The sequence below is a fragment of the Apostichopus japonicus genome, chromosome 23 (assembly GCF_037975245.1).
Source record: "Apostichopus japonicus isolate 1M-3 chromosome 23, ASM3797524v1, whole genome shotgun sequence".
NCBI lineage: Eukaryota > Metazoa > Echinodermata > Holothuroidea > Aspidochirotida > Stichopodidae > Apostichopus > Apostichopus japonicus.
This window is the reverse complement of record NC_092583.1, coordinates 4,732,585-4,746,441: the sequence shown is the minus strand read 5'-3', so window position 1 is coordinate 4,746,441 and position 13,857 is coordinate 4,732,585. Positions and strand designations below refer to the sequence as shown.

The 13,857-nt window shown below is 36.9% G+C and overlaps 1 protein-coding gene and 1 long non-coding RNA gene across 4 annotated transcripts in view; both read right to left on the bottom strand.

Moving 5' to 3' along the window:
- Positions 1-13,857, bottom strand: part of LOC139964701 (uncharacterized) — a 104,592-nt gene that overhangs the window by 56,723 nt on the left and 34,012 nt on the right. The window lies entirely within an intron of this gene.
- LOC139964720 (uncharacterized) lies at positions 3,126-11,723 on the bottom strand. Its single transcript, XR_011792070.1, has 4 exons — positions 11,398-11,723; positions 10,527-10,706; positions 8,195-8,278; positions 3,126-4,468 (listed from the first exon to the last, which is right to left on the bottom strand). It is a non-coding gene; the product is annotated as an uncharacterized lncRNA (long non-coding RNA).

Here is a 13,857-nt window from a genome sequence, read left to right as displayed (position 1 = left end):
ACACAGTCAAGTTTCACAAGTGTGAAATACATTACAATGGTTCATCATGTTTCAATCGTGTGTTTCAATAGGTTGTCTATGCTTTTGCTCACTTGTAAAGTCTCTTTTCTTCTCAACTTCCTTATCCCTTTGGCCTTCTTAAGGTTGTCTTCAAAATTCCACCCTCCCTTTAAATCAGCATTGCAAAAACGTTTTAAGCCAGCGATCCCAGATATTCCATGATCGAGCCAACAGACCCCGTCGCTCAGAATTGTAGCTCAGAATTCATGACAGTCTAGCTGACAATGGACTTGATGTTAAACCAAACAATAAACTTAATTCACCCCAAATTCACCGAGAAGGTCGAGTCGGAAGCTCCAAAAACCGTAGGGAACTTTTGGGTCGCACACGGCTAACCTTTGACGTCAACATTGGCGATGAAGGTACACATCAAGATCAGCTTGTCACCTCAACCTTAAATTAATATCAAGTAAATAAAGAAACTGTTCCCTCTTAATCAGAGACTATTTTCAAGCATTTTTCATTAAATTTTTCGAAATTTGTTGACAACTGTATAAAAATGTTCAAATTTCAATAATTATACATTTCTGGTTATCTTCAAAAGTTTGATCAGTTTTGATCACCACTGCTTTTTTAAAATATTGTTTCAAATTAAAAATTAAAATCAACTAAAACAATGAAAGCTGTTCTTGTTCCCACCCATTCAGTTCTATAAGCCATTTTGCTCAAACTGCCTGTAATAGAGAAAAAATGAAAACAATTATTCTCTTCATATAATATAGAAAGCAAAAATAATGTAAGCTATTTCAAGACACTGCAAACTAATATTTACAAATAAAAAGCAAGTCAGGCAAAATTAATGTATAAATATCAATCATATTTAGAAATAATAATAATAATAATGGAAAAAACTAATTCAATATTATTTAATTTTTCAAAATAAACGACCTGAATACATTCATAAATGTGTCTCTCTGTTTTGTTAAAACATTTCTGCACACACAGCTTGGATCAAAAACAATAAATTTCTTGAAAGTTTGTCAAAAGGAAGATTAAATCACACCAACATATTATTTGATTCAAACCATTCCCTAAAAGACATGTTACAGAATTTATGCATGGTACTAAATAAATATATTATGTTAAAACTGCCAAAATATTCAAAACAAATATGAAACATATGTAATCAATTTACCATGGTTACCCATTTTTTTCATAGCATAATCAAACAAGTTAAATCCATTTCCAGAAGCAGAGGAGATCCTTGTTCAATTGTTTTATTATTTTTTCCCTGCATAATCCTCTCTTGGGTTCCGAGTTTTACAAAAAAGTTATATTTTTTATTTCTAATGTCACAACTGCTGATCAAATATGAATAAGCAGTCAAAAGTTATCAGTACTGCCCCCACCCCCGCCCCTCCCCCAGCCCTATCTGCTAGACAGCTAAACAACTGTTACTACTCCTGAGACTTCAACAAGCAATTGTCCTTCTCTGGAACATTTCATTTCTAAATAAAACACTCTTAAATGTCTGGGAATACTTTAAGATCAATGGAAGTTATCAAAATTTCTAGTTAAGCATATTAAACAAAAATTTCAGCATTTTTCAGCAAAAAAAATGTTTTGTCTAATAATGCTGATCTTTAAGACTAAATAACCCATAAGGGTCAAGGGTCATCAAAACGCTACAGCCACTGTATGATGGTTTGACCAAACACAAAAGACAAACACCCAATGCGGTTCTCCGGCCACCGTGCTCAGAATCAAATAGAAGGCATTGTCACATTAGTCTTTATTTATTTCCGCGAGACTTGACAGGTCGTTGAATTCTCTGACCGCATAGCATAGCGGTACCTTCAGTTGATCACAACTAGCAAACACAACTTTGTATGTACCTACCAAAGAAGAGATCTATTGAAACATATATGCAGAGTTTTAAGTCAAAACTAACTGTTTTAACCACCTTAACTTGTGCTTTCTTAAAGCACTCTTTTTCGTTTCGGTCAAACTGCACAATTGAAACCTTGGTCTAGTCAATCAACCAGTGTGCCCTTTAAAGGCATTGAAGACTTGCCCCAAACCGCGTGCGGCCATCTGAAAAAGTTAACTTTCCGTTGCTTGCAAATGACGTTTTCTTCTTGTCACTACAAAATGCAGACAGTAATGAAAGGTGATACATAATTGTTATCTTTTATCTAGACCTGAGATGTCCATCGCTGCTATGTACACTGTGTTGTGGGTATTGACCGTAGCTGTATGTATTGACTTAACACTAGTGTCTAATTACCGACGGTAGCAAGCTGTGTGCGTATTTTCTGGGATCGATGGTGGTGTCTAACACTTCTGTTACACCTCATTTGAAACTAGGTCAGATTACCGGTATGAGACGTTTCTTTGTGCCCGAGTCTTCACACCTTTAACGCCATCGTGTAACTTTTCATTCAGAGTTGCGTAACACAGAACGGACCACGCGCATTAGGACAGATATGACATCACCCTCCTCAATGAGACTGTAGGGTTGGAAGCTGACTAGTGTCTGGTACAATGACTCATGGATACCCTTTGTATATAGAACTGTAAATTAATCCAAATGGTTGCCCAAAATAGGTGAGATAGGCTACCTTTGTTTTAAAGCATAAAGTACTCACTTTTGCAGATTCTGATTAAAATTTTTGAATAAAATAAAACTTTTTAAAGTTAATTAGACCAACCACCACTAATTACCATTTGGCAAATTACTTCATTGCAAATCAATTTCAATAACTCAGGTATAACAAGAAGGGGGAAAAATATCAGATATTAATTAAAGTATGCCATTGTAAACACAAATAATAACAATATTGTTCAATAATCATTGAATACATTCATATAACATACCAAAAAAAAATAGAAAAAGAAAGATGAAAATCCAAAGAAAATAGTTTTTTGATGATTTTTTCCAAAATAAATTATAGAGAGATTAAGGTATTAATAATTGGCAAACTTAGACATTCCAGAACTGTTTGATCTAATGAAAACTAAAATATTAGAACCGATCACTAAATCAAAATCGAAACGGAAGGTAACAAGTTACCACAAGGTGAAAGGAATCTTATCAGTCATCAGTATTGGTCCTAAAATTTGGGCTTTTTGGGGAAAAATTTCATTTCTTGGGGGCTTTGATCATCCAAATTAATCCCAGTCAATAAGAATTATCAAAACTAGATAATTAAATATCTCAGTGTGCTTAACTACTGTACCTATATAGTGGCATCAAAATACATCTTGAAGTTTAAGCAAGGGTGACCATTATCCAACTTTTTAGCATATTTGGGGGCCGATACTGTTAACCTTTAAGTACGAGGGTTTCTCAAGATAAATGGAAGAAAATTTGTGAAGGAACTGTGATCTGGTTGTTTCATCATTAAAACCAAATCAGTAGAAACATTCTTAAATAAATAAATAAAAAACGAAAAAAGTTTTTTTTTGGCTGTTTAATATTCATATATGATAATGAATATCGATTGTAAGCTATTGGCTAATAAATATTTATGAGCTGATAATATGAATAACAACGCATAAGAATACTTTTGGGAAGCATTAAAAGGAAATAACATAATAAAATAAAATATGATAAAATGTTTTAATTCTTAAAGCTGAAGTCAAGAAATAGCAAAATAAATCTTTATCTCCCAAAGATTTTAACTGCCAGAACACTGAAAATAAATGTTGTCAAAATCCTGCCAAGTTTATAAAATACCGGGGCTAAATATGTTTATATTTCACGTATATATGAGTGATAATGTAGTTGGCTAATCTCCATTTGATGTTTCAATACGTTTCTCTTTCTATAACTGTGTATATGTGTGTATCACCAGTGATTTATTTGAGTACTTCAACTCATGGTATCATGTCTTACCTCTAGTAAGATGTAGTAAGCATTATTACGTCTAGTAAACATTCTCTCTACTCCCCATCCCCCACCCCATTCAACCCTCCTTCATACATCCTAGGCTAATAGCACTCCCACATTTCTTCTTTTATCACCTCCGCAATGCACAATAACTATCTTATCCTGACAAGAACACCATTCGATATCGTTACCAGAGAAAACGTTACAGCACATTGACAGAGAAGAAAGATTGACGTATGTTTTCTGTCAATCTGAGCTCTCTGTCGAAGAGATTAATGAAGATTTGTGCAGCATGTTAAATACTTAATATTATAGGCACGTCAAAAGAGCCAACTGATAAAAAAAAAGATATATATACGAAAGAAACTCTTAAGGCCTATCTAGTGAATGTGAATTATGAAGTAACTTGTGACGATACATGGGAAAGGGCGCCCTCTTGTAACTACCGTCCGAGTTACCGCTGCTCCCCATGGAGTCCGTCTCGTCACCGCTCGTCCCCGACTCGGTGATGGACGACGAGTTTGAGTGGGACGGCCGACTTCTAAGGCTTGGCGATCGATTGATTGGAAGATGGTACTGTCAAAAAACCAAAAGGTCAAATATGCAGGTTATGGTCAGGTTATGAGGAAACACTTGATAAAGAAACAATAACATGGAAACAATGACACAAATAGTCTTAAAAACAAGAGTATTAACACCAGAGTATTCCAATCCGTTTATTCAAGAGTCCATACTTCTTTTCACCTTATAAATTAAAAACCACCCATTGATCCAAGTCATACTATTGGTTATGCCCTTTGACCTCAAGATCCCTATTCTTTAAATACAAAGAAAAACAAGTCTCAGTGAAGGGGTTTTCAAGGAAGTTGACTTCAATTTTTACGTGATATATCAACTGTTAACGATGATGACGAAGGAAACCATTATTTTATTTAACATATTTTGATATCTTATTAATGTATACCAGTCTGTGACTTGTAACACCTGTAACTGTTTAATCTTAATATGTCATTACTGCAAACTGATTTTTTAAGTCATGTTAGAAACAGTGAAATTTTGATTTTTTTTTCAACAATTCGAAACAACAACTTCACGGTTTAAAAAATAAAATGGTCAAGGAGTAATAGACTGGTGATCAACACAACCAACTGATACAGTATGTATGACCTTAACTTCCCAGAGACTGTTATGACAGAGGTAATACTCAGAACCAATAACCAAACTATATGTGCGAAGAACAAAATATAAAATAATTAAAGTTTCATGGTAAAATTAATGACAATCCAAATATTGTGTATATGTTATTTTGTGCTAAAACGTAATGGAAATGAATAAAGCTATTTTAACCTAGTAAACGAAATAGTGCACGCAGCGTAAACTAAATGGAACTTATAGGTTACACTAGGTAACCAAGTTACCATAAGTAACCAAGTTACCATAGGTAACCAGGTTACCATAGGTAACCAAGTTACCATAGGTAACCAAGACAATGTGCGAGTCAGTGTCTTGAACTTTATAACTCTGCAGTTGGCAAGTGTGTTCAAAACTAATGAAACTAGTGGTGTTATGAGAATACCCGGTCAGAGAAAAAACACAGTGTATTAGGTCACTGGTAGACATGTTGAAATCTACTACCAATAATAATAATAGTAATAATAATAATAATAATAGCGATTTATAATGCGCACATATCCGCCCTGCGGGGTGCTCAAGGCGCAAAATAGAGAAAACAAAAGGTATGGTAAAAGAACAGAAAAAACTTGAGATGAGTTTTAAGGAGTTCATTGAAAGTCAAAATACTGGTACACGACTTCAGTTTAAGTGGTAGTGCATTCCAAAGACGAGGGGCAGCAACCTCAAAAGACCTATCACCCCATGAGTTTCTGGATCTCTGTTCCCGAAGTAACATGTTGCTGGAACGAAGGTTCCGTGGTGGTGATTAAAGCACTAGTAATTCAGAGATGTAGATTCGAGCCATTTTGTTCAGTGATTTGAAAAACAAGGAGCATAATTTTGTAGATGATTCTATAGGAAATTGGTAGCCAATGAAGTTCTCTAAGTATAGGTGTTATATGACAGGATTTTCTTGACAAAGTAACAATACGTGCATCAGTACTTTGAAGGCGGTGGAGTCTGGAAAGCTGGCATTGTGGTAGACCATACAAAAGTGAATTTCCATTATCAAGACTAATAAATGAGTGAACAATTTGCTCAATGGCATCACGATTTAAGAATCTTCAAATTCTACCACTAAGTGTGAAAGGGGGAAAATACAGTGACAAGGGGAATCTAACAAGGATTACCTCAGTAGGGAATAGTACACAAGTATACTAAATTATGTGTTGTAATTTAGTATCTAATTAAAACGTGGGGTGACAGAACAGAATGGCAGTTTGATATTCCACTTAAGATGAGATTAGGCAAGTCAATGACTCTAAGGTACAGACAGGTAAACTAAACATAAGCCTATATTCTTTCCCATCCCCCTTCCCTATCCCTATCCTCTGATAGTTATCAGGGCTAGTCATAAAGTAAAACATGCTAATATCACTTCATAGCATAAACAGTGTTTTTATTTTTATCTTTAATTGGGGGGGGGGGGTTGGCATGTATAACCCTAAAAAATTTATCCCAAGACATTAACAAATCAATTTTAAAACTTTCAAAACATTTAAAATGTAAACAAACTAAAAAATCAAATGTTTAGCAAAAAAAAGGGAAAAAAAAGCAGCTTAGAAATGGTCTACTGATGGTATTAACTGTAGCATTTGACCCAGGTGACCAATTTTTGGTCTTCCTAGCATATAAAGTAAAAAACAGAGTCACTTTGAAGATATGAGAGTGCATTACCAGAAAATTGAGTTGTATTCCTGTGCTCATAGATTTGTTCCCTTACATATGTCCATATAGTTAAGTTGTCATTAACCTTAGAATCTGCCATATCATTAATAATATTTTCACCAGGGTAAATTATTAATGGTCACCTGAGACCACCAAATTTCTGTTCAGACAACCAAAAGGTTGTCTGGTGGATAATTTGTTATTTACATCAAATTCAAATTGTATTGTTGACTAAATAACTCAAAATAGATAATATGATCATTTTTTATCACCTGCCATCACTTTGGAGCCAAAAAAAAAAAATTGGTAGACCTATGATTGACCCAAACCTGGTGTTCTATTCACTAAATCTACATATCACTCCTGCAGTGAACATATTAGTCATTCTTTGTTAATTCTTTTCAGTTTTGTAGACAACCAAATTTTCTGTTTGAACAACCAAAGAGTATGGACAACCAGAAAATATTCTGAAAAAAATTCGCTCTGTGCAGCTTTCATCATATTCCATGGATCCTAATTTTTGAACTAACTCATTGTCAAAATGATGTTATCTACAAGTTTTTTTACCAATTTCTCCTGATTTCTCAATCTGGATAAAGGAAATGTAGAAAAAAAGGGGGATATTTTGAGATTACAGATTTCTGAGCATATTTACATAAAAGTATTAGCATATTATAAAAAAAAGTCGGATGGACCAAAGTTATATTTTAAGAGATGCAATTCTCCAACACTATATACTATTTCAATGACCAACGTGAGAAAGGGAAACAAGAGTTGTATAGAGCACTGAAAATTCCAGAACTTTACTATCAGTCAAATATATCAAGGATACCAGGTTAAATTTATTGGAAACAGTAAGTAACATTATCAAACCAAACATAACCTGGGTAGATAAAATGTTTCCTCTGGTAAACTGTTAACCCCATCACTGAGCTGATAGAAAAGTTGAGGGTTTACAGTCTTATATGAGGCCAAGGCCCCTCTCACACGACTTTACAACTTAACCCCAGATAGTTGGTAACTTGTCACACCCACACACCAAAGTGTGCACAATTCATACTATCCCTCCTGGGGCACTTCAGTGCACCTCATCCTCATGTCCCCTGGGTGACTTCCCATAGGGTGCAGCCACAAACTGGCGCATTCAACTATATTTTTATAAGTTGCCTTGCAAGTTCCCATTTATACACCTGGGTGAAGACAGGTAGTGGAGATAAAGTGCCTTGTCCAAGGACACAACGTAATGATCTGGCCAGCAAACATTAGATCACAAGTCCACTGCCTTAACCACTTGACCGCAATGCTCTAGAGATGTTTGCTGAAGGTTGCAAAGTAAAGATACTGTGGTTGGGGGCGGAGAGGGGGCTAGGGAGGGTTAGGCAAAAAACTGTTTTGGGTTAATAATATTGAGAATTATCATGATATGGTTGATATATTCTAGTTGTGTTTATGGATACGTACTTGGGAGGCAAGGCTATTACATAACGGTAATATTCGGATGAGAATGGTGAGAAGTAGCTTGGTGTCTTGAATGGTACTGTCAACCTGCAAAGAACAAAAGAATCATTGTAATAGTGATGATCTGGAAACCTGCAAAGAACAAAAGAATCATTGTAATAATGATGGTCTGGAAACCTGCATTGAGTGGCAGGCGCGGCGGAACGGAAAAATTATTGGGGGGGGGGGGGACTAATGTGTGGAGACTATCTAAGCGGAGCGCCACCATCGGTTGGCGCGGAGCGTACAATAAAATTTTGGTTTTTTTCAAACCCCCAGATGGCCGGAAACGGCACTTTCCGAGTGTTTTATGCTGCGAATACCTAGCCCTAAAATATGGGTCTCAAGCCTGCAATTTCTCAGATTGCACGTAAAAGTCTGTAAAAACATTGTAATTTGTATATTCGATGGTTTTTTTAAGAGAGTAGCTATTACTCGTAGTGTACTCGCAAAGATATTTTTGAGTGTAGTAAGGGCAGTGGCGGAGCTAGAGTATTTGTCAGGGAGGGCAAGAATGGTCTGTAGGGGCGCTTTTGACACTGTCTAAGCGGAGCGCCACCACAGGTTGGCGCGGAGCGTACAGAAAATTTTTGAGTAAAGATACTCCCTAGATTGCAGGAAATGACCCTTTCCGGGGCCTTGCTAATTTGCAGATAAACGGAGAATAAATAGGTGTCGTCGCCATTTTGTCGGAAAATTACACCAACAGAATATGACAAATGTCAATAGGTATATGAGAGCGCAATAAAATAGTCAAAAATGCGAATAAGTAAAAAGTAGTGAAAAGCTGAAAAGGGCGCCAGCAGTCCATTTGAGTCCGTCATGGGGGGGGGGGCATCCGCCCCCTGACTGTATATGTGGACGCTCCGCCACTAAGTAAAAATGAGGCAAGTCATTGGCCTAAGACGAAGTTGTGTTACGCTTACCGGTACTCACACTCACTGCTTCCACTTTTCACGGGGCGTGAAGACGCGGTTGGGGTGACAATGTGGTCTATAGCCAGGGGACGGGCCGAGGGTCCCCCAGAAATTACTAAAATTATTACACCTATAGAGTATACGTGTGCATCGGACAGATCGACAAGTATGCATTGAAAAATGGGCAGATGCACGTTTCGGAGCCTTGGTAAATATTGGGGGGGCTTATCATGCATTTGCCCCCTCAATTTTTTATTGGGGGCTGAGCCCCCCCCAAGCCCCCCCGGTTCCGCCGCCACTGTTGAGTGGGATGGGGGTGGAGGGGGAAGGAGGAGGAGTTAGGTGGGAGGGGGAAGGAGGGGGAGTTGGGTGGGAGGGGGAAGGAGGGGGGAGTTGGGTGGGCTAACAATGAGAAGCTGTAAATATAGATTGCAGTGATGCTACATAGGGCATACAGAGGGCCTTAACGGTTGACCAGACTTGTTAAGCTTAAGTTACTAGAAGTTTAAATGATTCTTGGGGTTTCCAAATAATTGATGTCCAGATGCTGAGGAGGGTTAAGTCAGATATTAAGAGCCCTAGAGAATAATTAGAGATGCTGAGAATGGCAGCACTAACATGAGATTAGAAAATTCTTGATGAAAGCTTGCAAGTCTGTTGTCTGTCTAGCACATTTATGACTTATAATAGAAGTATTCAATGTGAGGCTATCAACAGAAGAGCAACAGAATTGAATACAAAACAAGTACACGATTGTAAAAGCATTTTTAGTAACAGCCAAAATAGTATCTCCCAATAGGAGGTGAGCTTCACCTATTGGACACGCAATAGAATATACAAGTCCCATGCTACAAGAGTATCAAGTAGGATGTAAGATAACAATTGTTGAAAGCTGTTTTAACTAAGTTAATTAAGACTGCCACTATGCATAGCTGTTCCCTATCCGGATGCAGTTGACCGACAGAAACTAAAAACAAATGGTGAGAAAATAAAGAGTCAGTGGTGGTCATTTCCAATCAGGTGATTGATCCCAGACAGATGACTCAGGCAGCAAGACATATCACTCCCATATTACTGATAAATTATAGATAAATTAGGTACCACTTCTACCATAGCTAATGAATGATTGAAAACCATATAGTCAGGAGAATATGTGTGTGGGAATATATATATATATATATATATATATATATGTGTGGGAACATAATGAAAGCAAAAGTCGGCATTGATATCTATGCCATTCAACTTTGTCATAAATGGAAGTATTGTATGTCGCACTTGGTCAAAACAACGATGACACAACTGCAAGAAGAGACAGTCAAATTTACGGCATCGCATCGTTAAATTATAACAACACTCTGGATCAAGAATTGACAAACCTTATTGAAAGTCGCTACTTTTCCAGTCGCTGGTGTTCTTGTAATGAACAGAAGCTGTTGGCAATAAGAAAGCACTCTATCTAGAAGATGCACTAAATCACTCCGGAGTTGACAGTCCGGAGCCTGGAAGGTGGTATCCCTGACACAGCGGAATAACTTATTACCCTCCTCTGCGAAGTACTGAAAGTAGAAACCAGAGATAAATTTGGGAATCGTCGATAGAAGATGAAATATATAGACGAGAGGTATATTAAAATTTGCTTAAAAGATTAGAGGCTAATAACAAGGAACTACAAATCTCAAGTTACTGGAGGAGTGTGAGGGATATTATACAGGAAGGGAAAACTGGTTGATTATTATTGTTTTCCTGGTAGCCTAATTGGCTAAAATAATGTTAGTTCAACCTGTACCAAGACTTGCTTCAAGTCATTTCATTTGTCAACCTGTTGATCTGTTCATATAGGTCTACACAGACAGAAAGGCGCAAGATTAGCTATGTTGATTCTGACAGATAGTAAACATCGGTTAGCTCGGTTAATCTGTTTTCTATTCAACGATATTAAGGATACTCTCTTAGGGACCGAACAGGTTTGATTCTCATATTATGGTAGGCAATGATATGCAAGCCATCATAATGATAAGTCCCTAAAATGAAGGGCTGAAACTGAGAGGGGAAGGAGGGGTGGGGGGGGGGTTGGGTTGTCAGTTTGACAATGGTACCATCCTGTTTGCGGAAAGTATGCTCTCCGGTAAGTTAGCAAGTCACTGGTTCTTCCAAAAACAAATGGAATAAATATATGTTGTTTTGCCACCTCTCTTACCAAACATGCTTTATATTTTTACTTCCGCAATGACAGAATGTCGTTTATACCTCTGCTTGTTTGAATAAGTCTTATGTGGTTCTCAATGACCCTTGACCCGAGCTGAACATGTGCATAGCATAGGCCATACTGGAAAGATTCCGGGCTCTCCTTATGATGTCGTTATCCTGGTCGCTCCACCGATCGGTCTCTGCGTAAAGCTCTGAAGTCAGAAGCTTCAACTCAAGGCCACTTTTGGCAATGTTGGTTTGCTCCTGGAATGAAAATTGATTTAACCAAGAAATTAATGTAGTTTTAATCAAAAGAAAAATTAAAGTAAATTTTACAGATTGACCTCTCTTTATGAGACATAACTGTTACATAATAATTTTTTTCGAACACACGGCGAATGTTGGGCCGTCAATGATGCTCAATGTATCCATCAGTTAATTTAATGAGAGATGATATCGACCAATGATCAAATCGACAGAGCTCAAAATTCTTGGATCAAGTTATTGTTTAATTAGTAAAATTTCCTTTTATCAGTGACTTAACTTTATTCCTTGCTAATCTTACCTGGAGGATAAAACTTCACATCTAACAAAGTGCATTTGTCAACCCTTCTCCATCACTTGTAGTGCAACCCCTTCCCAACCCTTCCCCCATTTCTCCCTCACCCTTCCCTACCCCTACCACCACCCCATCCCATTCCCCACCCACAGGGTAAGCCACCTATCAGTAATAGAGCGTGTATTAATATTTACACAGCTTATAGTTTTTCTTTATTGCGTCATTAACATGTATTAATTAGTGGGTGCTGTGACCAGCAGCACAGTCATCGTCAGGAACGCTTGTTTCTAGCCCCTCCCAAAATATAATGCCCTAAAATAACAGAGGGATTAATAATTAAAATCTTCCATCCACCCCATACTTATGGATCAGCTGACTTTAGTACATAAACCACTTGAAATTACTTTTCATAATGGAGGGATAAACACATCATTTGTTTTTGCGAGCATAAATTGCTGTTTTCTTTTCTTTCATTGTTTGCATTCATTTTTTTCATAATTTTGCATAATTCTGATTTAGTTATTCCTTCATAAATACTTCTCTTTGTAGATATGCAAATTTTATATTGCTTGCAATGGAGTATATTTCATGCATGGAAGGGAAAATTTCTTGGTACATGCCTTTTCATTTGTGTTGTAAGTCTGTTAGCTACATTTATCAACAACCTCTCTCTTGCAATTAAATACTCCGGAGCAGTAAATATATGTTCATTTCTTACATGAATGTCACAACAGGTTTTTTCTCGAAAACCTTGAGAAAATATCAACACCAACAACTAGCCTACTTTGGATGCAAGATTTGGGACAGAAATTACAGTCAAAAGTTTGTAAATAAAGGAGCCTAATGTTATACCATTTTGACCAATCTCGGCAAGAATATAAACTACCTTTTAGTGTTTGCACAGAATAACGGATTCAAGATAAACTGTGTATCTGTTAGGAAGGGGGGATATCTTTGTGCAATTTTGATAAATGAAATTAAACCATTTTGTCGAATGTGAAATAATGTCGCACTTGAGAGTACGTTATAATGTTATCGATTACATTTAACGCTGCTACTTTATGTTGCATCTTCTCTTTCATTGAAAGTATCAGCTGATTCACTGGCTTCGTTTTAAGCTGTAACCGTAATCTACAACAAGGAATCGAATATCTCGTGTTTTTTAACTTTATTTTTTGTATGAAACTTAAGTATGGTTCGAGTTAGCTGATCATATCCAATGGAGACACATGAACCAGTCCCGCGGGTATCCAGGATATAACAACACGAGGTGTATCTTAAATATTAATACATATTTTTGGTCCAAATTACCTATGAAGTGTATAGCAACACTTCAGCAGTAATTATTTATTTCTACAAATTACCAATTTTCCATTAAATTTGTTTTCTTTCCTCTATATAAACTTTGATTTTCTCATATTTATTATGTGAGGGGCCGGGCTCGAAAAGTTATCTTACTTCTGGTCCCGCTGCCTCATTCCTATAACTATGTATTAACAAATGTAACATCATTGTGATTTAATGGTAGAAATAAGCGAAACGAAATTTGATCATGTTCCTTCCTTGGAACAATTAATTGGAGGATGTAGAAGGTTACTGTTATTAGTTAGGGTATGAGTTAGGGGGGGGGGGGGGGGTTGAGAGACCGATGTTACAGCATTTTAAATTTTTCTTGTTTTTTTTTTTGTATCGAATTTCGAGCTCCTTTACTACACGTCAGAGATAGAAAGGTAACACCATCGCTTCGTAAGCCACAACATAAACTAACTACAACCATATTACTCACGTTCAACTGTTATACCTCTTAGACACAGGATCAAGGGGACCCCACCCTCCTCCCGACGGCCCCCTCTTAGAAAAGTCAGGGAGCAGGAGTATGTGCATTCCCCCTCACTTTTTCAACTATAGGCATACACTACACAGCAGAGCCCTGTATTTAGCAAACAGATCAATTTGTTTCA